Here is a 26,962-nt window from a genome sequence, read left to right as displayed (position 1 = left end):
ATTTGTTCGATTTACGTTCCGTTTTAATTGGTCGTTTTAAAAGGTTGATCCAGTTTCATAATATTAAAATATAAGATCTTTTCTTCAGAATATTGTACAAGTTTGCCCCCAGCAGAGCTATAGAAAAACATTACATTAACAAATGTAACACGGAAACTTTTTATGAATAGAGTCACTCCTGCATTCAATCAGTTCGTATATCCTTTATCGTACACCTTGTTAGGTAAGGTAGGGAGAAATTTCCCTACTTTTGAAATTATGGGGAAGGGAAGTCATATTTAGTTGGAGTGGAGTGGAGTATATGTTTTCAATACTGGGCTCGGTGGCTGAGTGGTCTTAGTATTTACTACTGTAATCAAGAGTAAAACAAGTAGTTATTACTGTCATCACTAGCCAGTCAAGACTGAGTTTGTGAGTTCGAACCCCGTTCATGCTGGTTCACTCGACTCCAATCTGAATTGACTAGGATTGTCAATTTCCCTTTCGAAGGTCGATGGTTTTTCTCCGGGCACTCCGGCTTCCTCCACCAATAAAAACTGGCCGCCACAAAATAGCCTAAATGCGGTGCTTAAAAGTTAAAACACCAAAAATCAAAATCAATCAAATCAAATCAACGATGTTCTAGTCCTGAATCTAAAAGGTTTGTTTTCCACTTGACGATAATCATACTATCATCTTATCTTTTAACATTTAGAAAGATATTTTAATAAGAACCATTCACTTTACCTGTTATTTCTCTAACTCCAATAGATATAATGTTTATACACATTAACACAAGTCATTATATAATATCGGCATACTTCTTCTACATATTTGTACAGATCGTTTGATTTATAGATTTGTATTAAACATTTATATAGACAATAACTGTTTAGTGTCTTTAAATATCAGCTGTATTTGTACAAGGCTAGGAAACAAGGTGTATGCGAGCTTCTAGCGAGCTACTACACCTGTTTCGAGCCGAGACACAAAAACTAACATATTTAGCATTTATTTTCGATTTTGTAATCCCTTGAGGCCCGCGTAGTAATATCAAAATCACACATTAAGCTGAAGACTGGTTCGCAAAAAAGAATCTCGAATGGTCAACAATAATACATCGCTCAAGATGAATAATTATCTATTTAAAAATCATAATCCTGGTACCTTTGATAACTATTTACACCACTGGGTCGATGCCACTGCTGGTGGACGTTTCGTCCCCGAGGGTATCACCAGCACAGTAGTCAACACTTCGGTGTTGACATGAATATCAATAATGTGGTCATTTTTATAAATTTCCTGTTTCCCAAACTTTAAATTTTTGAAAAACTAAGGATTTTCTTATTCAAGGCAAATATTACCTTAGCCGTATTTGGCACAACTTTTCGGAATTTTGGATCCTCAATGCTCTTCTACTTTGTACTTGTTTGGCTTTATAAATATTTTGATATGAGCGTCACTGATGAGTCTTATGTTGACGAAACGCGCGTCTGGCGTACAAAATTATAATCCTGGTACCTTTGATAACTATTAACATAACAATTAATTTCAACAGTAAAAACAAATAACAAAACATTGTCAAATTTGAAACAGAAGTGTACGAGTTGTCCTACGCTTCAAACTTGACATTCACTAAACATGCATGCTGAAATTGACATGGTTGATTTTGTAACACAATCATACACATTCAAGTTTTGAAATCGACAATTGTCATCGTCATTGGAATGCAACTGGAATACACATTCTCAGGTCACACAGGTTCAAATAATACTCAGTCCGGCAGTGGGCGGTGCTTTAAAGCGATATCTGTATAGTATACAGATACAGCATAGCGATATCTATAGGGCTGTATTGTAACGCCGCCTCCCTGGTGCTAGAGTCGGCCACCAGAGAACACAGGGTCACAAAGAAAAAGATAGTAAAAGAATCTATAAAGAGTAAGGTTCGACGTCCACTGTTTACCGTCGGACCAAAACACGTTACAGAAACGGAGATCGTATACTTGTGTTTATTTAAAATTATCAGTTATGAAATAAAATGTCTAAATAAAGTTTCATATTTTATTAGTACGAGAAGATATAATCTCCGTTGGGGAGAATGGGTCTTGCAGGCTCTGTCATTGGTCTGGTCGAGTTCCCGGTAATGACTGGTCTTACGTAGACATACAACACTAGTATATTTCTCAACAGTCAAGTCTCAAAGTTGTCACTTATTTAGACTATTTCTATAATTTCCCTATATAAAGATTTTACTACCATATTCCACCTTATACCACACCAACTTGGTATAATAAAAATATTAAGTACCGAGACCAACAACTTTAGCACCGTCACCGACAACCTGATTAGCACCAGTACCGACAACCTTAAATTAAAACAAAGTTAGCTTTCAACGCCTGTCTGTATTTTTCAGACATATTCCAGCTTCTATTTTAGTTTGTCACTTCCCATTCATTGTCAACCAAACACTCCGTCGATTCTGTTGTTGATTTTGTATTTATACTTTCGACTGACCAATGGCAGAGCTTGTTACATATTGTTTACCAATCAGCAACCATGGATCCATGAAATTCCCTTAATGTTGATATTATTTGTAAATATGGATTGATCTTCAACAATAAGATGGGTTTTGACTTTAAATTTATCAGTAGATCATAAGAACGGTTTTATTTGAGTTTATGTATAATAAGGTAACTACCGCGAAAATACGAAATCTGTACGTGAAATAAAACTTTTTAACTAACTAATATACACAAATCTGTCGTATCATGGAAACAACAGCCAAAATAGCAAATTACAAGTCTTACATTGCTTGTAACATAACACATCTCAGTAACAACTATCGTTTAAAAATTTAAAGAAACTATACAGACATGGGTTTACATATAACAAGAATGTGTCCAAAGTACACGGATGCCCCACTCGCACTATTATTTTCCATGTTCAATGGACCATGAAATTGGATAAAAAATATAATTAGGCATTAAAATTAGAAAGATCATATCATAAGGAACATGTGTACTAAGTTTCAAATTGATTGGACTTCAACTTCATCAAAAACTACCTTGACCAAAAACTTTAACCTGAAGCGGGACAGACGGACGAACAGACAGACAGACAGACAGACAGACAGACAGACAGACAGACAGACAGACAGACAGACAGACAGACAGACAGACAGACAGACGAACGGACACACAGACCAGAAAACATAATGCCCCTCTACTATCGTAGGTGGGGCATAAAAAGGGGGGAATGCCGGCATTACTTTTCCCCCACCTTTAAGGATTTGGTCTCCAAATACATTCGTCTGTAAGATTTAATTCAACAAGAATTAATTCATTATTATAAGTTTTCATAAGAAGACGAGCATACTAAAAGAATTACGCGAATAAATTCATTAATATTAACCACCTACACTTACAGAACTTGTGATTTCTGTCAACTCTGGTATCAGGTTTTCCATTCATTCTGATATTTGAGCTTGCAAACATTGAAAAATGCTTCTCCAGCAAACTCGTTTCATCATTCTTTGCTCCATAAACACTGACCAGTAGTTCGGTCACTCATGTGGCTATCTCTATTGAACAAATCTGTCGTTTCTATCTATTCCTAAATAATTATTACTTTTTTGTTAGTTTCCTTTACAGCCCTATTTGTATTACATATACTTATTCCACTTATTATATTCATATCCTGGCTTGCAAATTTTGTAAAGATATTTAAGCAAACCCGCTTTTACTAAGCTTTATTCCATTAACATCGACCAATTATCTGGTCACTCGTGTTTATCTCTATAGAGTAAATTTCTGTTTCTATCAATTTATTCTTCTTTACTATTTATTCTTCCAGTTTTGACATTATTTGACATCGCCTAGACTTTTCTCTCTATTATACATGTACTAATACTAGTATTCGGGCTTGCAAACATTGTAAAATGCTTCTCCAGCAATCCGTTCTTGTCAAGCTTTGCTCCATAGACACTGAACATAAATTAGTCAAACCTGTGTCTATCTCTTTTGAGCAATCAATCACAACATTAATTTACTATCTGATCTGGGAAATATGACATGTACACGCAGCCTTTCTTTCGGAAGGTGCCTCGTTGTGTACCTCTCGTTATCTTCTGATCAAATGTCTACTACATTCTTACTGCTCAAGTCTCAAGAATCATACCTTCAGGTATATATTTGACTGGCCAAGCCAAAATATCTACATTTCAGTATTAAACTGAGACAGTCTTGTCATGGATTGAGCTTTCATCATCTAGCTCAATTCTACATCATATACTTTTCTATAATTATTTTTTATACTTTACTCTATTTACGAGATTTGAGAACAATTCTCTTGATACCGACTAAGATCGTAATAATATATTTGCATCCTGCTAGTGTGCTTAACAATTGTATATAGCACTACCTACAACCAGAGTTTCTAACCAAATTATCAGCTGACCTTCTATTTTTTTTTTAATTTCTGCACTAGAAATGACCAGTACAGATCAGTATATTCACTAAAAGTGTTCATAAGTTTTAAAACAAATTGCAACAAAATAGTATTTAGCGCCACTGCAGGCCTTGTCTTTATTAATTATTTATATCTAGAGCGGAACTTTCAAAATCTCTGCTACGAGGATTTTACAGCAAGAGGCTTGTTTGAGACAAGGGCTAACCTTATCTTTGATTATTTAACAATCCTTAGTAAAAGAAATCAACATAACATTTATACATATAAGATCTGTTTCGGTATAATAATTGTCCAAAACAAATCTATCTTCAAAATAAAACACTAGCCCCAACTTAAACGAGCGTAGGAACTTTTTATTACATATATAAATCTATAGTTGCCGAAAAAGAACAACCGTCTTGCTGGCACAACACAATATTAAAATAATAGTATTTATAGTATCGAGAAATCATGCTCGCTCCTGACTGGACATTTGTCCGTTTTCCAAACGACGAAATGCTCCTCTATTGTTAAAATATCTATTGAAATTATTTTTATTTCCTTGTATAATTATTATCTCCACGGAATTGCTGATCATTTTGATTTTTGATAATAAGTACTTTACTCGTCAAAGATTTAATACTTTGTTTGATTTCATTTATTTCCCGTTTCAGATCAGGCTCTTGAACGGTTATAATATCAACAATGCGAACATTTCGACCTTTCTGTATATCGGCAACTCGTAATGCTTCGAGTCTAACAGCAATATGTTCTGCCTCATTTATTGATTTTGGTCCAACCTCTCTTAATCTGAGACGTACTTCTGTCTCAGGTATTGCATCAATAAAAGAGTCTAAAGCTAATGTGTCCCTAACCAGTGGAGAGGTACCCGGATAAGCCCTACGTGTTTCGGTGACGGTGCTAAAGTAGTTTCTTAATATCCTGAGCTAATTCAGGCATACTTTCATTTTTAAATCGTACTCGTGTTTGTAACTCTGCTCTGAACACTTCAGCTCTATTGATTGAACCAAACCTATTCTTAAAAAACGTCACCAAACTGTCACAATCGTGACGATCGACTTCCGTGATTTCATTTAGAATTGCTCGTGCTCCGCCAGACAAACTACAAGCCAATAACAAGGCTTTTGTTTTTGAGTTCCAATTGTGCAATTCTGCTAACAAATTGAAATGAGTTAAATACTCTTCTAAATCAACATTACCGTCATAAACTTGGGGTTTTATTTTACAACTCAATTCATAGTTGACATTTGACCTACCGCTATCAACTGAATTACTGTTATTACTTATGTCATCCCTTCCTTTAGAAAGTGTAAAGGAACTGACTACGTCCCTACTACTATTTTCGGAAGGTTACATGAGATTGTTGAGACAAGTCTCGTTTCAAAATTTGAGAACATTTCTTGCATTCTATTAGTGAAATCTGACATACATTGGTCTAAAAAGCTTCTCATTTCGAATCTAGCCTCTGTAACTATTCTATCCATTTCTCCCTTACTTCCAGACATTCTAACAGGGGAACTTTCCAAATTATTTTCAGTTTAAAATATCATGTTTTATTAATTTAACAGATACTTTAAAGTTATAAAAGTATAAGTATTTTGAACAAGGGTATCCACTGTGCTAGTCTATAGTGCAAGCCACTAAGACCAGCGCAGTACTAAAACTAATACTCCTTTATTAGGATTTGTCGAATGTTTCTTGCCTGTTTCTTATCTTTATAAGTCCTATGGTCATAGGATTTAGTTGACAGCTTAAAGTGTACATTAAAAGGACTCATATATATATGTAGGACTCTAAAGTGCGATGGGGACGCTAAAGTACGATGGTCACGCTAAAGTGCGATGGTGTACGCTAAAGTACGTGGTTCCATACGCTAAAGTGCGATGGTTCGGGAAAATATAGACGTAAAAATGTAGTTCGATAATGACGTTAACAGTTGTTTATAAACTAAAAATAAACATACCGGAAAATGATATTATGAATATTTGATTAACAATTTTTACACCATATGTTCATGACTTACGAGTAATTGATTGAATTTAACCGTTCTTTGTCGTCTGAATCACAATGTTTATTTTTTTCGAGTGCTGAAAAAAGTCGAACATTTCTATATAAATACAAAACAGTATAGGCATACTTATCATTTTTCTATTTGAAGCGAACGGATACATTCGAATCATTGTTTATGCGGCAGTTGACTTTGTGATCCCCGTTAAAATGTAGGAAAGTACGAAAAGGAGAAAGCTCGGCGAACATTGCATTAATGTCGCATTGAGATTTAAGCTTATGCAAATAAATGTTGCATATTCGACAATGAACGAATTAGGGATTTTTTTATTTTCAATGACAAATGTAAGGGAGGTTGTAACAATAGTGTGAACGGCAATCTACACAATTATCCAAACATTCAATACGCTCCGAATTGTTAAAAATTCATTTTACATCAATATAATATTGGCAGAACATAAATTATCTTTATAGCAATTAATTTATTACTTGGTCGGACTTGTTAATTTAGAAACAAATACAACAATTACTTCCGCCTACCGGTAAATTGTAAAACTTATCACATATGTTTTACCTAAGCATAATAGCTTTTGCAAAAAGACTTTTTAAACCTCGATGTTTTAATACTTCGGATCTTACCCTTGTCCACATCACACTTTGGTGTGATACACCATTGTACTTTACCGAACAAACAACCAACGCACTTTAGCGTGAGACACCATCGTACTTAAGCGTAGACCATCGCCCTTTAGAGTACCATCGCACTTTAGAGTCCTACATTTATAAAGAAATACATAAAAATTATTTATAACTGGTCCAATAATATAATAGGAACATGAGACATGGACAGTATATAGTTCATTAAAATTCCACATTTCGGGTTATTATACACAATGCTATACCGCTAATATAGAGATATTCCACGCCTGTGTAACACAATCACACCCTTAACAATTGTTGCAACTGCAGATGCTAGAGATGTTAAAAGGACATCTAACTCTGCCTTCTGTGATATCGTCGCAGGAGAGATAAACAAATATTTTTTTTCAATAAATTCACTAAAAGGGATCGACTCTAGGATTCTTTGATATTTACAAAAAGGGTTGATTGAACTGAGTCGTCTTCCAAGTAAATTACTACGTTTCAACGAATGAACAGGATCGTTTTACTGACTAAAGAATACCAAATTAAATCAGTTGTTCTGTTTTATTTATGCAACAACTTCGGTACACATGAAACAGCATAGCTTAAGTTCAAAAATTATATTGATACTGGTTTTATAATATTAAGTAAATATTAAGTAAAATGATTAAGGTGGTACCCAACACTTTCACTAAAATTAATTTGGCTCGTTTAATTTCATAAAATTTGGACAATGTATTTACTTTGACCCTTTAACAAAAATACAAAAATTTCAAAAATTTTAAACCAACCGTTTTGTCAGAAAAATTACACTGGTTATATAGCCGTTTTACAAACACCAATTTTGATCATTGAGAAGATTAATATTCCCTTTACAACACAATGTACTTAAAACGTTTAGCTGACTTTACAGAGTTATCTCCCTGTAGTGTTAGGTACCACCTTAAATAATCAGACACGAGTTACATTACAAACAATAGCAATTTGAAGACACAACATATTACAGACGGCAAATGGAACAAACTATGATTTGAGATCGTCCAAGACTTTCACTGTATGGCAGAGACATTATGTAATTCTAAAACATCATACTCCATCACATCGCCAGCATTTTCTACAAAACGTAAGTAAGACTGATATATAAATATTATGTTCATGTATTAAATATAAAACTCAATTGGGGTATTGGAAGGCAAAACAGTACAAAATGAAATAAGCCGAACATTTATCCTTTAAATTTCCCCCGCTAAATATAGTATGTAACTTTTTAACCATCCATAGCATTCCAGTTTATAGATTTTGGTTACTCGAAGAACAAATAGAAAATAAAATAACAAAAGAAAACCCACCAAACTACTAGGAAATTCAATACGGAAAGCCTCTGTTTTAATTAAAAGCAAAATCAAACGTTTAAAACATATCAAACGAATGGAAAACATCTGTCCTATTCCTGACTTGGTACAGGCATTTACTCATGTAGAAATCTAAGAATTAAAGCGGGTTTTATAGCTATATTAACCTCTCACTTATATGACAGGCGCCGATATTCCATTATATTGAGAACCATGTGTGAACAGAACAAATAGACGTTATAGGTAAAAATGTCAATAATCGGGGCACAACAGTCAACATTGTGTTACAATCAAAATCACTATTGAATTTAGATCAAACAAATATGCTAACAAAGAAAAACAAAAGGGCATACAAACAAAGGACATAAGAATAAATGAAAGACAATAATACAAATTATGACCATAGCGAAATAACACAATGTCGGGAGTATAAGTACCGAACCAAGCCAAAAGAACTTTACGAAAAAAAGCATAAACAGTTAAGTTAGATAATTTAAAAAGACAAAAAAGAAACACTTTAACACTTAATAAGATGACAAACAATGTCAGTATCTAGATTATATACTTTTAGACCATCCTGATTTTTTGTGTGAAGTTGATACCCAAAATGTAAGGTCTTGATATCTTCTAATGATTGTTTTAAGAAAATTATAATTTGCCGGGACAACTACAATGGTTCATTTTCTCCCATGAATTCAATAATTTCTTGTTTCTGATTGATATTTTTTAGGGTAAAATATCGGTAAATGTCAAGACATGATATCAGAAAGCTTTAATTTCTTTAAGTTATGTTGCATTACGAGCTAGCATATTGTGGTATCTTGACTGTGGCTGATTGTTATTTGTTGGTATCATTTTTTGTTGTTGCTTTTTCTATGTAGATTTATAAGATTTCTAGCTTGACGGATAGACGTAACCGACCAACCCGACCAAAGAGCAGAAAACATGATTTTAGATTTTTAGGTTGTGTTTCGTGTTCGTACTATTGTTCGTCTTTTGATCTTTTTCTTTTTAAGCAATGGCGTTGTTAGTTTATTTTCGAACCTGCAAATTGCATTTGGATTACAACCGCATTAGAATATAATCAAAGACAGTTCAATACTTACCCATCGTTGAACTTTCGTACATTGGCGTGTGGTCTATACAAAAAAGGAAGATAAAGCAAAGTATTAACAAATATACGTGAATTTAGTCATATAACAGTAATACAATGATAGACTATTTCATCCTGAAGCATATCATCGGATTTCAGTCTTGTGATATTGTTGATTAGCAAAACAAGGTTACATTACCGTTCGAAAACAATCCCTCGTGACATGTTTGTTATGCAGTGTGGTGTTTAATCATACACATATCCACCTTTTCACACATTTGCGATCGCAAAAGAAGTATAGTGGTCTAGGGGTCGAACTTCTGTTTTACTACACTACAAACCAGTAACAGTCTGAAATGGCCTATATCCTTACTCGACTGTACTGATTTTTACTCGACCAGTCTGAATTGGTCTGAATTTTACTTGACATTACTCGACCCCAGTCTTAGCCATACTTGACTGTACTGATTTGTACTTGACCCTTATCTTTGACGTTGTAAATAGTCTGAAGTATTACTCTACCATTATGAAAAAGTCTTAACCCGTTCTCGACCTGAACTTGACCTACTTTTTCAAAGTTTAAGAGTTTAGTTAAATACAAGATTTTCTATCTCCTAAAAAACCTACACTTATACTGAGGGAAATAAAATCTAATTAAGGTGCTTCTTGTTTGGCACTTCTTTTTTTTTTAATTTTCATCTTAGTTTTCCAAAATATCTAAATAAAAACTACATAGGTTTCATGGTAACATACTATAGTAATATAATTATCTTTTTAATGAGGTACATGTAGCAACAGCCAACAAAATCACTTAAATTGTTCAACCTTATATTAATAATATCTTTTTCATTATAATTTGAGATATATATATGTGATATATATCAAATTGAAAAAAAGAAAAAAAAACTAAAGAAATTAATAAAATTAATACAAATTGTTCTTCTGATTAGTGTATAAATTAATACCTCCTGCTTGGGCTAATCTCATTAAACAGATCATACCTGGTCAGAGAGTTGAATTTTAAATAACATTCATCCAAAATTGCAACATCCTGTACAACTTAAATCGCAAGGGCCTTTTGAATTCACTAGTTAGATAATACACAAAGTTTAAGAAAAGTAGGGTTTTCTTTTTACCTGTTAAACACCCACAAGTACTGATGTAATTAAACCTTATTAAGAGCTTCTTGTATGCCATGCCTTTAATTTTGACCAAAAAAAATAAAAATCTAATTGAAATATTTTTTTTTAAAGATTACTGCAACTTTGGAACACATTACCTTTTATAAAAAGTTATCAAGGATTGCTATGGAAGTTTAATTATAATGATCATATAAATGCATAGTTAAAAAAAAAACAGGTGCCATTTCTTAAATTTCTTAAATTGCTTTATATACTATTTGACAAGTATATGTATTTTATTAAAACAAAAACAAAAAAATCACTGCATTATTGACTTTCCTCAAATGAAACCCTATTAATCTATACTACGCTTAAGGTTAAATTATTAAAATTGTCCAGTTAACCATAGAATATATCTGAAAGATTCAAAATTTTGAATAACATTGAAAGCATAAGTCACAATTCATTTTAAGGATAATTTGATCAGCTTGTTTTATTGTATTTGAAAGGTTATATATATGTGTAACTGTTGATAAATATATATTTGAAGTAATATTATGTTTATTGTGAATTTTTTGTTTAAATGCTATAATGAATACATTTATATTTTGAAATTGTTGTTCAAATTTCTAGTTCCTAAATTGATAAAATACAATGTATAGATACACAAAATAGGTCTAGGTTGGTTACGACTTGGTCGAGTATGGTGCAGACTAGGTCGTGTATGGTTCAGACTAGGTCCAGTATTGTTCAGAAGAGGTCAAGTATGGTTCAGACTAGGTCGAGCATGATTCAGACGGGTTTGGAATAGTTCAGTACAACTTCAGACTAGTAAGTATGGTTCAGACTACAGTCGAGTACTATCAGGTAAATTTTAAAACCAATTCAGACTGGTCGAGTAAAAATCAGTACAGTCGAGTAAAGATATAGACCATTTCAGACTTTTACTGGTTTGTAGTGCTAGCCTATCAGCACTGAGGTTATAAGTTCGATTCCCACGCGCAGGATTGATAGTTTTCCTACCAAAGGTGATGGTTCTCTCCAGTTTCTCCGGTTTATTCCTCTAATGAAAATTGACAGCAAAAACAAAGTACAATAGTGCAAAAATGGCGTTAAACAACAATCAATCAATATTTTTCCCAGACTAAATACAAACCTACTTTTGAGATAATTCGACTTTTCTATTCTAAATAGGTTAACTACTAGTGCACGAACAATAGCACTCTGTCACATTATTTTTATAACCTTGATTAAAGTGTTTTACATACCTTTACATCTCTCTCGATATAAAATATAAATGACAATTGTAATCAGTGCGATCGCCGCAAGGGTACAAATTATAACTCCCAATAAAGGCACTTGCAGAAACAAAATATTGGTGTCGGCTGAAAATAACAAACGTATTTTTTTATATTTATAAAACGGAAAAATTTAAACGTTTCAGTTTAACTATTGGGCTTAAATTAAAATATTGATTGTTTGCCCTTTACCGACCGACCCTATAAATTCGTTGCGCCTGAAAATCTTTTATTTGTATTTACCAGCAAGATTTTATTTTATTTTATTTTTCGTTCCTACCAAAAATCTTATATTTGTATTTCCCGCTCAAAACTATTTTATCCGGAATTCTCGGGTTTTATCTTCAACGTATAAGGTCCAGTCTGTTTGGTATCACATGAGCGTTTGACATGAACACTAACATTTGAAGTTTCAAAGCATTTGTTTGAAATCGATGTTCAGCATGTGAACGCTTCCTGAAATCATGATATGACGTACACTACTCTGTACCTTTATACTTAAAGCAGGGTTCCTTTTACAAATAAGTTCGTTTGATACAAAATTATCAACGTGTGTACAAACTAAATTGTAAACGGACATTGTCTTCTATGTAGGGATGGCCTTTTGTGATCCGCAGATCAGGATGATTATGTTAACGATGCCGCTATATTATTTATATCTGATATGTCATATGAATCAAAAGTGACAAAACCCTGTAAAGTGGAGAATATCTGGCAGTAAAATCGCCAAGTTGTCCATACAGATCATTTATAAATGCGATGTAAAATACGTGACAATTGTCAGAGTTTTAAGTCTTGTACCATTTTTATTGGAAACAAAGGCACACACGATGTTTTTAACACTCTAGGGACTTTTTCTATTAGTATTGTATGTCTGCCTGGACATATCTTATCAGTACAAAGTTATCTTTTACAGAAAATCTTAAGGTAAGCATACAAGGTACGTAGTGCAGAATATAAGTGCAAGTTCAAACTCTTCAAAGTTCCAGGCACATAAACGTTGAAGATATGCGGCACAGCTCTATATTTTGATATTTGAAAACAAAATAGTACTGTGCATATGAATTAGCTCCACATTCTACGTGATATTTTTTAAAACTAATAGTCCCAGAAAACTTATTGCAAAAACAAAACGGACACAAATGACATTATGCAGAGTTTGTATCTATAAAATAAAATATTATACCTACCTGCCTACCCATGACAAATAATATACCGAGCCAAGTTATTTTTTTTGGGGAAAAAAATAAAATATTTTACCTACCCTACCTACCCTGTTTCAAAACATAGGGTCGGAAAAGGGCAAACAAACACTATTTCAATTTAGGCCTTGCATAATGTATAAATTGTAGTGCATAAAGATATCTACGCAGAATACAGAATACAGATTGAAAAAGATCGAATTATAGGACTTGTAAAGAAGGACGAAAGATACCAGAGGGACAGTCAAACTCATAAATCGAAAATAAAACTGACAACGCCATGGCTAAAAATATAAAAAGACAAACAGACAAACAATAGTACACATGACTTTTAAGGGCATACGATACAGTAGAGATCCCTCAAATTTTTTTTTCTTGAAATTTTGGTAGAAGTTCAATTTCAATGTGTACTTTTGAAATATGCAAAGAAAAAAGTACCATCATGACTTACTTTTTGTGATAATTTGGTTCGAAATTTGTATATTTGGAAGAAAATCCCTGAAATTTCATAAATAAGGACTTTAAAAGAAATTAACAATACTTTTGAATGAAAAGCCATAACTAATCCGTTTTTTTGGTAAAATGTTCCCTTGATCCATTGCATTTACATGCTGAAACAAGTTTAAGGTTAAAGCAGATTATTATTTTCCCGATTTAGATTGCTATATTCGAAGTAAAGAAATTGATCATATTTTTGTGACTATTCGGAAGTGCAGAAAAAAATTGATCGTTGATTTTTTCTTAAAATTTTGGCGGAGTGATCTTGACACAGAACTTGATTGCTTGCAAAAAAAAAGGGGGGTCCATGTGCTTGTTTTTTCAATAAAAGCCACATACCTTGATTTTTTACGACGATTGTCAGTATGGCGCTAAATTACGTTATATTAAGTTTTAATCGCAACAACGTCGTGTAATAGTTCCGTCGTACAAGACTATATGCTGTCAAGTATATGCAGGTTTTTTTCCACTAAGCGTTGATACTTTTTATCATAAAATTTATAAGGATGGTTACTACTAAAATGGCAAAACATTTGTGCTAAACATTTAGGAAACGAAATTTGGACAGGACCTTTTTCATAATAAAAAATAAGATAAAAAAAAGATTCCAGGAGATTACTTTGTCAGATGTACGGCAAAAACGAAAAATCTGATAGAAGTATAAAGATGCATCTCCGTCCGACATTAGTTCGAAATTGATTCATGTACTGAAAGAGGGTAGACAACATTATGTCAAAGGCCCTGCCATGTCAAAATATGAACCAACTATAAATTAAGTGGGTGGTACCATTAATTGACAACCATATAACCTTCAACAATGACAAAACCGGTACCGTATTGTCACCTTTAAAATTTAAATTACAGGGAATACTTCTTGTTTCATAGTTAAAGCTGTTTCGTGCAATTTCTAATTGCCTCAATCGACCGAAAATGAAGTTGTAGTTTATCATTATATTGGAAGTACAGCAGCCGTTATTAGAGAACTATATTGAATGATGTCTTTATCAATACATAAGTTACATTACATTTATACGGCTTATATGTATAATTATTAGCTAACTTGTTTGTCTAGAAGTAGAGCTATACTGCAAACACTTCGTTTGTTCTTCTGTTCGATCGTATAACAATATGTTTGTTACTTTTCTGAGAAATAACCTTACTGAATGACTTCATATTTGCTTATCAGCTTGACAGCGACAAGTTTTAACGTGTGTACACTTTCTGGTCTGTCTGTCTGTCTGAAGTTATTGAACATTTGCCGATACTTAATTTTATCTCTAAATATGTTGAAGTACAATAGGGATATGCTTATACAAAAAAGAAGACGTGGTATGATTACCAAAGAGGAAAATCTCAACCAAAGACCAAATGACATAGAAGTTAACGACTATACGACATGGGACGGCCTTCAACAATGAGTAAAACCCATACCACAGAGTCAGCTATGAAAGGTCCCGAAATGACAAATGCGAAACATCTCAAACGGTTAACATCATGTGAACGGTCGTTTTCTTGTTTTGTTCTATTACATCCAGATTGATATAGTATACACACAAAAATGTCAACCAATTAAACAAACTATCCTGTGACATTTCTGCATCTATTGGTACCAATTTGTGTAAAATCAAACCAAAAATGACACCAATATATTATTTGAAATCTTGGTAACTGACTTTAGTTGACAATTTTTCTGCATACACATTATATTATATATTTTAAAATATCAATTAAACTTGGTGTTTATTTTTTTTATGTACCGATTTCAAGTCCAGAACAGTATGAGACACTCATTATTTATTATTTTATTTACGAATAGGGGTGTTATACGACCTGATCTACCCATGAGGGTCTCACACATGCAGCCGGTTTTTTTAAATATATTTTATTGATAGTCTGTTCAATTTGGCCGTACAATGACAATTCTCCATACTGTATCCCTTAAAAGGTGATAAAACAGACAACTTTTCTAATAATTCATATTAATTATAGTACAATTTGTTTGATTTAGCTTTAACATTTATTTTTAACGGTGATATTTATTTTTTAGTCGGTTGAACTAAAGTTTTCGACAAACGAGGATTACAAGCTATCTATTGTGAACTTTCCATTTCATACAATATTTCAGCAACAACTGCTTATAAGGTATATCAATCCCAGTATATACGATAGTCAGGGCTTGCGTTTCCCATTATAATTTACTTGTAAGAAAAATGTTGTTCACAACAACTCATCAAGTACTAGTATGCTTTATATATTAGGGTTTTTAAGTTCATAATCGTGATGTCAATTCAGTTTCAGACTTCACAATATAGTTCATTGTAATAGACTAGTTGTGTCTCGGGTGATTACTGATGTATTATAATGTCGTAGCAATGATGTCATTCTCCCTTCCTTGTCTATGAAATTACAAATGTCTGTTGTGGAGAACGATTTTGCATTTCTTCTTCAAGCATTTGATTGTTCTCTTTTTTAAGTGTTTTTTTTTTTTTATTAATTTGTCTTTGTTGTGTTACAGTTTTAAGCTTTTGTTAATAGTGGGTTATAAGACTTTGTTTCTTTTATCATCTTGTTTGATCTTGTTCTTGAACATCTTCATGGAATCCTTCTTTAAATGGCACTGACCTTGAGCACCGTTCAATACGAAACATACATTCAGTAAAGCAGTACTTTGCTAAAATGAAGATTTTTCTATGCTATTTTCAAAAATATAATAAAAATTATGGGTCGTCGTGCTATTTTGCAAGCTATGAGTCGTTAAAAAATTGTCTAAAATTGTTTAGAATGATCATGCAAAAACCCATTTTTGAGCATAAAAAGAAATCTATGAAATAGAATTTGAAATAAATTGTGAAAAAAGACAGGTTTCATAATATGTTTTAAGAAAATAAAATGAAAAAGTGGCGTCATCGAACTTGTTTTCTTGCTTAAAAGCAAAAATAAAAAAACCAGTATAATGATTTTACTAAACGAGTTATCTCCCCTCAAATAGCTATGTTGAAAAAATTGATTCTTAAACACAAATTTTTGGTATTTGTTTTGATATTTTGGATAATGCAATAAATCAGCAAGTTTTCGTCATATAAATTAACAGTCTAACCAATGAAATTGTACATCTGTCTACAAATTTGCAGATTAAACTGATTCGTGTACATCGATAGTAAAATCCAAGACGTTGGTATACCATGAATCTACCTTAAATATTTGCGAACTGTCCTTTGTATGTTTATCATTTTTCTATGTACCGCATTGTTTTGTCTTTACTTGTTTTTATGTAGTTTACTTTGATTTTAGACTAAAAAATAAAAAAAAAATAAAGAAGACTTCATAACATACATGAACAAAAATACACGCTTTATCGTGCTAAGCACATCCCCACTCGTAAATAAAGGCAACAGTAGTATACCGCTGTTCAAAACTCATAAATCCATGGACAAAAAACAAAATCGGGGTAACAAACTAAACCGAGGGAAACGCATTAAATATAAGAGGAGAACAACGACATAACACCGAAACGTAACACACACAGAAACGGACCAAGCATCAGACAAAACACCACGAGAATAACAAATACATGAAAACCAAATACATGAATTTGGTTAGACAAGTACCGTACCACGTCTTATCTCAATTTCTCAATATACAGAGTTTCTGAAACATGAAGTAGTTTTTGTATGTTTCTGTTATTCCAAGTTTATTTGGTGTTGTATTTGGTAGCTGTTGTTCGTCTTTTCTTCGTGCTTCTATTAGTCATGATGTCTTTTCTAAAACTAGTTTTGAATTGCCCGTTTGGTAACGTACTTTCAATTATCTTTAACTCTGCTGTGTACAAACATTTACAAAATATGCTTAAGTTAGATAGTATAGTACCCTTTGACGTTGGTAATTGTATATATATTGATTAAACTTACGTTTGCTCTAACTGGTTTCTTCTGACGTCGAATATGTCGTTTGTAGTGTGTGTTTGTAAGATTTAGTTGATGTAAACGTCACTGTTATTTTTGTGTTTGTTGTTTCTGTAACATAAAACCAGGAACTCAAAGGTATGTATCGCTCACATAGCATCATTCAGTATATGTACTAGTAATACAATGGTACCAAGTCTAACAGAGATGCGTGTTAACATTTTACTAAATTCGAAACATTTAAAGCTGTCAGGAGGACACATCAAAGTGAATTGAAATCAAGGAAAATTCACAACGAATGTTTATCAACTTTGAGCTAAAAAGATGGGTTTAACAAGATTGAACAGGGCAATGCATCCCACCAGTATCACAAAAATTTCCGTTTCAAATGACATGTTTATTAAGTCAATTTCTTTTATTTGGTGTGACTCTATATTCTCAAAATCAACTGATGTCACTGTTCATTTATTTTCAAGGGGTGAGACCGAAGGCCGAATCTCCTCTGGATTTTACTAACCCTCTATGGATCCGAAGAGTGAAAGAAGTGAAGCGAATTATGATTTACTATTTATTTGTATGAAGACATATTATTTTAATTAGTAAAATCTGATTTCACCATTTATCAACTATTTGCAAACGAGACAACTATACACAAGAGACCAAACAAGTGAAACTGCGAGCTACTGCTCACTGATGAAACCCCACGCCAAAATATTTTGGTAAACAAAAAGTTAGTGAGTGAGGAATCTGAAAACCCTCCCATGGTATAGAAGAGGGGCTAAAGATACAAGATGGAGTCAAACTCATAGATCGAAAATAAACTGACAACGCCATGGCTAAAAATGAAAAAGACAAGCAGACAAATAAAATTACAGATGACACAAAATAGAAAACTCAAGACTATGCAAAAGGAACCTCACCAAAAAGTGGGGGTTATCTCAGGTGATCTGGAGGGTGAGCAGATCTGCTCCACATGTGGCACCCTCGTGTTGCTCATGTTATTACAAACCCGGTAAATAGTCTAATTTGGTAGGTCACATTCATGAAAATGGAAGGGGATTGTAGTTACGACGTAAATAACATATCCGATATCATCTGTGAAACGGTTATTCCCATAACTGTCAGCCAACTCGTGAAGGTGTCAGTGAAATTAAGGGGTTTGATTTCAAACCCCTTAAATTTGGAACTCTTGGTTAAACAGCTTTCTAATGAGCAGCAACCCTCTATCAAGGAAATAATGATAGAAATAAAAGCACAGGAATATCGTATCAATTAGGAGCTATATATTACGTATGCAGGCGCTACTGGAATGTTACTACTTAGAAATGGAAAGATCATAACTTGGATGCTGAAATCATCTCTTTTGTCGTAAAGTTTTCTTTTCAACTAACCCCTCATTGTCAATTACAAGATGTAAGTCAAGAAATGTGGCCGACTTATTGTATCTCTTGTATCCGTTATCTTTAGTTCGATGGGGTAGATGAGATCAACATAGTCAAAAAATTTGAATTATTTAGTGAGAGAACATCATCTATATAGCGGAAGTCAAATTTAAGGATATTGCGAACTTCTTATCTTTCTTCCTAAGAAGTTCCTGTATGAAGTCAGCCTCATAATAATAAAGAAACAAGTCGGCAAGAAGAGGGACACAATTGGTTCCCATTGGAATGCCGACAGTCTTTTGAAAAACAGGTCCTACAAACGTAGCAAATAGGTTGTCAATCAAGAAATCAAGAATCTTGATAATGTCAGTTTCAGAGATTTTTTTGTTTGAATCAGAGTGATCCTTTACAAAGAAGGATTTATCCCTCCCTAAGACAAGTACTTGTACCTACGTTCTTTTTATGAAACAAAGCAATACTCTTTCAATTTGTCTTTAAATTTGGAATGGGGAATACTTGTGTAAAATGTAGAAAAGTTAAATGTTTTATACTAGTGCAAGATGAAAGAGTCTTAGATTGTATGTACTAGTACTCTAATATATCTTTGGAATTTTTTAGTATCCACATCTGATTCACGCCACCTCTGTAATAGGCAGATTCACAATAACTTTAAAGCTCGGTTTTGATTGCTGAAGAAATAGATGTTGATAATTTAGAAAGCGATTCGTGGAGCACTTGGAAGACCCAGCAATATACCGATGTTTGTAAGGACACTTATGTAGTTTAGGTATCAAACACAGAAATGGAAGATCCAGTTCTTCATCTTTGGTTGAAATTTCAAAAGGACATAGAATGTTGAGTTCACCAGTAATAACGTGGTAAATCGATAAATGTGAATTTGGAACTAGCACAAGTGTAATTATAGGAGGTTTAGACTTGAAATCGTCAACAGCTGGTATATTTGAACCTTGAAACCAAATTTCAGAAATCTGTGTATTGTAGATACTGTGGAAATGTGAGGAAAATTTTCAATGATGAGTCTAATGTAGACGAAACGCGCTTCTAGCGTATTAAAATATAATCCGGGTACCTTTGATAGCTTTTTACACTACTGGGTCGATGCCACTGCTGGTGAACGTTTCGCCCCCCGAGGGCATCACCAGCCCAGTAGTCAGCACTTCGGTGTCACTGACATGAATATCAATTATATGGTCATTTTATAAATTTCCTGTTTACAAAGCTTTGAATTTTTCGAAAAACTAAGGATTTTCTTATCCCAGGAATAAAATACCTTAGCCGTATTTGGCACAACTTTTTTGAATTTTTGGTCCTCAATGCTCTTCAACTTTGTAGTTGTTTGGCTTTATCATTACTTTCTTATCTGAGCGTCACTGATGAGTCTAATGTAGACGAAACGCGCGTCTGGCGTATTAAATTATAATCCTGATACCTTTGATAGCTTTTTACACTACTGGGTCAATGCCACTGCTGCTGAACGTTTCGTCCCCGAGGGTATCACCAGACTAGTAGTCAGCACTTCGGTGTTGACATGAATATCAATTATATGGTCATTTTTATAAATTTCCTGTTTACAAAGCTTTGAATTTTCGAAAAACTAAGGCTTTTCTTATCCCAGGAATAAAATACCTTAGGCGTATTTGGCGTGCCAGCTTTTTAGAATTTTGGGTCCTCAATGCGCTTCAACTTTGTACTTGTTTGCATGGCTTTATTTTAACTATTTTGATCTGAGCGTCACTGATGAGTCTTATGTAGACGAAACTCGCGTCTTAAATTACAATCCTGGTACCTTTGATACTTTTTTTTCAAATTGGCTATAATGTGTTGAATGAAACATGTATTCGGTTAATTTGAAGTTGTTGAGTGATGAATCTGAAAACGCTTCACACGATACAGCTGTCTCTTATAAACCGTGAAACAAAATTTCAGAAATCCTTGCAATGTAGTTCCTGAGAAAAATTGTGAGGAAAACTTTCAACCTGGCTATCATGTGTAAAAGGATAAAAGTGTTCGGTAAACAGGAAGTTGATAAGAAAGATGAGACTAAAATATTCATGAGACGGACGAACTGATGGATTGAGGGACGGACGGATTGAGGGACGGGCGGAAGGACTGACAGACAGACAGACCGAGGAAAAATAGTAAACCCCAATTTTGTTTAAAGAGGGGTGTATGATAACAATGATCTACACAACTTTATGACAGTGTAAAGCATCAAAAACAAACAAGACCAAGAAAGATTTAAAAAGCTCTACAATAATATAAAATTCAAAAACGAAAACCTATCTGGCCTGATTTAAGTAAAAAAAATGTTTCCTGTGAAGTGCTTTGTGAAGTGGTTTTTTTCATTTTTTTTTCAAAATTAAGATTTTATAGATTTCAGATTTGAAATGATATGGTTTTTTATAGACATTTTGGTAATTTCACCCTTTTTGCATGATCTTTTGTTCTTATTTTGTTACGGCGACGATAATGTTTGTAGGCATTTGGCTTAAAAAACCCAAAATTACGTATTTATTTACTAAAAAGCATAACAATTTAGAGAGAAAATGTTTAATTTAATGTATCAATGAGGTTTTATTTCTACTTTTGGTAAATTGGTCATTCATATTTGAATATTTTAAATCTGAGTTTTAAATAGCTCGAATGGGAGAGTATTGTCAAGTGACAGTTAAGCCGCTGACAATTATTAAAACTTTGAATATTCATCACAACCGATTCTAATGACCTTCCGTTCATTTGCGATGACAACTAAACATACTCATCTTGTTGATGATTGGTCGTTGTGATCAACTGCAACTTGATTAATTGTTGTTTCAATATTTGTAGAAACTTCATTGGTCGTAACAGCTGACGTATCAAACACAGTAGTAGTTTCCGTAACAATGTTCAACATTTAAAATCTAAAATATTTTCCCGTTTCAGGAACTATCAATATCCAAATATATTATGCCTACCTAATTCTATACGATCGGGTGATTTTAACTAAGCCAAAAGAAATATATAAATGTTTATGATAAACATAAACGTCTTCAGAACTTTCACAAAAAATCCAATTACATCAGTAAAAAGAAATTCATGACTTGGCAAACAAGCAATTCTTGATAGAGTATTTCAACACATTTTTATAAGTCAAACCTTGCCAGGCGCGTAGCTCCCTATACGCTAACACGCAATTGCGTGCACATCGATTCGGCAAGCAAAACAAAATGTCAAAATAAAATTTTAGTCACTTTTTTAATTGATGAACTGTCATTAAATAACGGCATTTCAAAATAAACGTTTTATGGAGATCATTTAAAAATCGGACAGTAACTTGTATCTTTTACCAGATTTGAATTTATTATACTCAGTCTAAGACATGTAGTTTCGGAGCACATTTTACAGAGTACGGCTTATCTGTTTGCGATGCGATGTATCAATCGACCATTAGATTTATCGAAACCCTTTGATATTATTGAAAATATGCCGAGGCGATGTATTCGACAGACTACCAGAGCCAATAATCCCTGAAAAAACGCCAAACAGCATTGGAAAGTCTCATTATATTTTGCGTTCACACACGTAGACCATGTGTGATAATGGAATTGGAGAGTAGAGGGTGTCTGGTATTATCAGAAAATAGCTTCTTTGTGTCATATCTGCTTCCTCGTGTTGTAGGAAATATAACCAACGAATAATTCTCAACATTGTCTGAGACATAAAAAATGACCTGGCATGTATTTGGCGGACAATTTCAATCGGGAGGTCGCTCGATGGAGAACACGTACGCTGGTTTATAACATCTCGCGAGTGCTACTGTGCAGATCTATCAGTGTATTAAGTCTGTTGAAAACAATGTACGATCAACAACGAACAACGACAGGTTATCATCGCTAGCATTACTGCATATTGATCGGGATTTTAGTGTGAATGTTGACAAAGTAATAGAGAAGTTCGTTTCTGCTTAGACCCGAAGAGCAGATGTTGGACAATGTTGAGTAAATTCTGTAATTCAAAAATGTGTTGTTTATGTATTAAATTAACCCTGATTTACTCTATTCAGAAGATTCAAGTATTGAAAGTTTTACGTTCATAAATTGTTTACAAGTCCTATCTACATGTAGCTCCTCTTTAAACCGTCCTATGACCGAAAACCGAAAAAAATAAATAATTCTGCATTAAAGGGTCCTAAAAATTGTTCGCCTCGCTCCGCTCGGCGGTAGTTGCTTGAACATCGTTTTCTTTTAGCTACGGCCCCTGGCAGTGATGAATAGAAGCGGTCAAGTTATAATTGTGTATCAATTTTTATTGATATTTCTGCCTTTTTTGCAAGAGTTATCTCCCTTTTCCATGCAAACCTCCATAGGAATCTTAAATTACCAGCCTTCTCACAAATGAAATCAAAGTTACTCAATTTTATTACGGCACAATATATATACACAAGACAAACAGATATATTTCACAGCACAGGACAAACACTCGACTATACCACTGACAGTCACATATAACATGTAAAGTTAATGTTAAAGAGCAAATATAGTGTCTAACCATTAGAAATGATAAATATATTCATCCAAACAGCTCGAATAAACACACGAGTTAGCCGCAAAGCCAACGGCCGTCAAAAAATAAACAAACAACTGTGTTCAACAAAGAATTAAGCAAATTAATTTTAACTATCATATAATACACAATTTAAGCTTGTTAATCTAGCATGCAAGAAATAATATCAAGCAAAAACTAAATAATTAAAGCAAGCAAGGAAGAAACAATATCAACCCTGAACATAAACTTTTCTCCATACAAGAAACAATATCTCCTATGAAAAGAAACAGCACCCAACAGTGTGAACAATACTCACTGAAAAGAGTCCCTTACCTGCAATATAAAAATAAAAATATTAGTACATATTAATATAAATAAACATGACTACATCTTTATATAATAACCAAACAAAATAAATAATACCAATACATATTAAGGAAAATAAAATAAAAATAATCCAAATTTTAGTATGGAAGAAATAATATCAACCATAAACTAAAAAATAAACCAAAGGAAGTATGATAGTGTTACGAATTTACTGTTTAAGATTTAATAATAGTTCTACGGTTATATATTTTCCGATATCTATATTAGTTTCCCATATCATCTTTTTATCGTTGAAAACTGTATCTAAAATCATCCCTTTATCCTTGGTTGCTATCAGACGCTTTACCTGTACAGTTGTTGCTAGGGTGCTCTCTTCGAGGTCCGCGTTAGAAGTATAAATAGTGGTAGCTATTCAGTTCAAATTGTCGTTAAAAACTTCCATTTGTTGTTCAAATTGTCATTTGTACCGAAGACAGCAGACAGTTAACATCGGATAGGTTGGAAAGGAAGTAGCTGCGGAACCGTAGCTCTTAGGTCCTTATGTTATTTTTTGACTATTTGCGGACCATGTCCTTATGTTATTTTAATAACATAAGGACCCTAAGAGCTACGGTTCCGCAGCTAGAAAGGAAGTAGTGAATAGCAGGCAGACAGTTTAGTTTAAGTAAAGTGAAGTGCTTGGAACCTGCGGAAAGAATATAGAAAGGGCTGAGACTGTTGGTTCGGTACAGATTGTCCAAACAGGGCTGGTGCTAAGGTTTTGCGTCTCACATCTCTCACTATTGCAGTGAGTGTTTGCTGACATACCATGCCTTAGTGCTGTCCCTGTTGTTCAGACAGTTATAGACATGTTTATTTAATAAAGTTTCATACGAAAGTTTACACCAGTTTGAATAGTTTCCATACATTCGTTTTATTCAGGTTTAGCCCCGTTTTAAACATTTCGGTTTTCAGACCAGTTTCCAAACATTTCGGTTTCAGACCAGTTCCAAATATTTAGGTTTCAGACCAGTTCCAAACATTTAGGTTTCAGACAATAGTTCCAAACCGTCTGACCCGTTTCAAACATTTAAGTTTTAGACCATTTCAAAACATTTAGGTTTCAGACAATAGTTCCAAACCGTCGGACCAGTTTCATACACTTAGGTTTCAGACTATAGTTTTCAAACAGTTGGTTTTAAACAGTATTGGACTGAAAGGGTTTTAAACAGTTTTAATTCAACAGGTTCGGGTTAGGTTGATAGGTGTTGAAATTCGTTTTATGTAGTATAGTATTTGTTTCATATTTGATAGTGATAGTGTAGACTTTTCATTCACTTTTGAACTTTTGAATTGCTTTTCAAATCCCAGGAAACTGGTACGAACCCGAGGATAAAAATATCTAAACGTCCCCGCCCGGTTACGCGTTACAATAGAAACACGAAATTCAACCATATCTAATCCTTTAACTCCACTTGAGAAATTCATCTCAAATGGCAAGTTAACCTATCTAAATTTAATAAATGAGCAACCCTTCTTTTAAAATATAAACCTAACTGCCTTGTACCTTCACAATTAAGATGTAAAAATGTAAACAGTGATTCAAGTGGTAATTATCCATTTTTATAAAATCAAAAATTACACAATGATGATTTTTTTAGTCTTCCTCAAGTAAGATTTTAAGGGACTTTTTTTCTGTGTATATCTGGGGTATAATGCTAAAGATTAAAACTTGAAAATCTTCTGACAGGTTAGGGTCAAATATGCTAGATTGGCTGCACTAACAGGCCTAATAAACCAAGGCCGTAGCTACCATTGAGGCAAGTGAGGCAATTGCCTCACTAAAATTTCGACACTGATTATTTTTTTATACATAATATATCAATATAATAGTCATGTGTTGTTCTGTCTCAACCTTAATTTCTATATATAACTTGTCATCATCCCTTTTAAACTATTCTTCCTGGATATAACTCAGCATCTCAACGGGTGATGTTTCTCGATAACATTAACCTAGTAATGATAATCATCATGGAGCTCTAGTTAAAAACAGGCTCTAAACTAGTTTTTTTGTGAATTAACAGAGTCTGAGTATTGCATATAACTTCATTAGAACAATCCAAAACGATAAGAAGACTGACAAATCAAGTACTGGTCTTCGGAAGGGTGCAGTCCTGTCTGTGTATTCATTTCTCCGTTTAACCAACTTTTGACAAATCAAATCATCGCAAGGGGGCAGTCCTGTCTGCGTATTCATTTCACGAACTTTAATCTTTCTCTTTACAGATAAATAAAATATAAATAATATGAAACATGCAGCCCCCGGATTAGTTTCTATCCATGTTTCTTTAACCTTAAAAATTGAAAGAATATCCCATATTCTAATTTGATATTATTGCGGAATGGTAGAACCTTTAACACAGGATTTTGTCTTTACTTATATATTCGAGACTACGGACTGCTGATTTCGTTTCTTATATTCGGGGTTTCGGAATCGGATACCCCATACCCCTAACCCCTAAATTTATAGATTCTGGAACTAAAATACCACCAACTATTTCCAGAAATAATTTGAAATTATGGACCTACATGTAAACGTCAAAAACTCCATTCCAATCCCCCTGTACCCATATCATATATACTCTATAAATAGAATCATATATACATTTATCTTATCTCGTTCTATCCCTAGTTTGTCTACTCTTTGTCAGCATAAAAGCGAGTTTATTATTTTGTAACTGCAACTGTATGATGGTGCTTACAGGAAAGCTTAATTCCCTTTTGCAAACAAAACTGTTACTATCGATGCTGCTACCAAATTGCTGATGGAGAAGGAATTGGAAGAAGACATTGATCATTGTGTTGATGATAATGTGCTTCCTTTAGAAACAAAGACTGCCCTTAAACGACTGAAAATTTGGAAAAAAGCATGCATGAGTGGCGAGAGATTGTGCGGGCTTGCCATGTTCATCGCGATAAGGATATCAGCAGACCCAAATTATGATTGAATTTCTGAAACGATTTGACTGAACCGGCCATAGAAAAATTTGGCAAACTCTACTGAATCGATGTTTGTTCTATGTTCTGGCAGCAGACTCAAATCAGTGATATTTGGATGATTATCTTACATATAAATTTAAAGAAAGTTGTTAAAAATTTGGTGTTC

General features: G+C 33.5%; 1 long non-coding RNA gene across 1 annotated transcript; it reads right to left on the bottom strand.

The window, feature by feature from the left end:
• Positions 1-7,852: 7,852 nt before the first annotated feature.
• LOC139506031 (uncharacterized) lies at positions 7,853-17,668 on the bottom strand. Its single transcript, XR_011659892.1, has 4 exons — positions 17,570-17,668; positions 11,932-12,048; positions 9,556-9,588; positions 7,853-8,211 (listed from the first exon to the last, which is right to left on the bottom strand). It is a non-coding gene; the product is annotated as an uncharacterized lncRNA (long non-coding RNA).
• Between the last annotated feature and the right edge of the window lie 9,294 nt (positions 17,669-26,962).

The sequence above is a fragment of the Mytilus edulis genome, unplaced genomic scaffold, assembly GCF_963676685.1.
Source record: "Mytilus edulis unplaced genomic scaffold, xbMytEdul2.2 SCAFFOLD_1196, whole genome shotgun sequence".
NCBI classification, from domain to species: domain Eukaryota; kingdom Metazoa; phylum Mollusca; class Bivalvia; order Mytilida; family Mytilidae; genus Mytilus; species Mytilus edulis.
This window is presented reverse-complemented; position numbering and strand designations above follow the sequence as displayed.